Below are 1,200 nucleotides of genomic sequence, written 5' to 3'. Positions count from 1 at the left end.
AATAAGTACAATACCAGTTTTAGGTATCGATTATTGACTTTTTAGCTGGCTTTGGTGCCGTGGACATGAGCTAGGACCTTAAGATTCTGCATGAAAGGAGGACTAGCAGCCGAGTTGCACGGGAGAATGTGAAAAGTGTTCATATGTAGTAAAAACCTGAGAAATCCGTCCGTTGTCTTCATTTGTTACGGAATCGACTTAAAACCAGGTCGTCACATTAGCCGCTCTTCTCTCTGAAAACGGTTGTACTTATCGCCTGCAAAGCTATGTCGCGTGCTGCGGTATGCGGAGACACTAAAAGCACCATAGCAGAACACAGATGAAGTTTCTAAGATGATGTAATAGCCAGTAAGATGTAGTACAATTCAAGTTTTAGGTATCGATTATTGACTTTTAGCAGGATTTGGTGCCTTGGACATGAGCTAGGACCTTAAGGTTCTGCATGAAAGGAGGACTAGCAGCCGAGTTGCACGTGAGAAGGTGAAAAGTGTTCATATGTAGTAAAAACCTGAGAAATCCGTCCGTTTTCGTCATTTGTTATCGAATCGACTTAAAGCCAGGTCGTCACATTGGCCGCTCTTCTCTCAGAAACGGTTATAGTTATCGTCTGAAAGCTATGTCGCGTGCTGCGGTATGCGGAGACACTAAAGGCACCATAGTAGAACACAGATGAAGCTTCTAAGATGATGTAATAGCCAGTAAGAATTAATACAATACCAGTTTTAGGTATCGATTATTTACTTTTTAGCTGGCTTTGGTGCCTTGGACATGAGCTGGGACCTTAAGATTCTGCATGAAAGGATGACTAGCAGGCGAGTTGTACGGGAGAAAGTGAGAAGTGTTCATATGTAGTAAAAACCTGAGAAATCCGTCCGTTTTCGTCATTTGTTATCGAATCGACTTAAGGCCAGATCGTCACATTGGCCACTCTCCTCTCTGAAACGGTTGTACTTATCGTCTGCAAAGCTATATCGCGTCCTGCGGTATGCGGAGACACTAAAAGCACCATAGTAGAACACAGATGAAGCTTCTAAGTTGATGTAATAGCCAGTAAGAAGTAGTACAATTCAAGTTTTAGGTATCGATTATTGACATTTTAGCTGGCTTTGGTGCCTTGGACATGAGCTAGGACCTTAAGATTCTGCATGAAAGGATGACTAGCAGCCGAGTTGCACGAAAGAATGTGAAAGGTGTTCATAT

Source organism: Schistocerca gregaria, unplaced genomic scaffold (assembly GCF_023897955.1).
Source record: "Schistocerca gregaria isolate iqSchGreg1 unplaced genomic scaffold, iqSchGreg1.2 ptg000387l, whole genome shotgun sequence".
Lineage (NCBI taxonomy): Eukaryota > Metazoa > Arthropoda > Insecta > Orthoptera > Acrididae > Schistocerca > Schistocerca gregaria.
The sequence above is the reverse complement of the archived record's forward strand: the minus strand, read 5'-3'. Positions refer to the sequence as shown.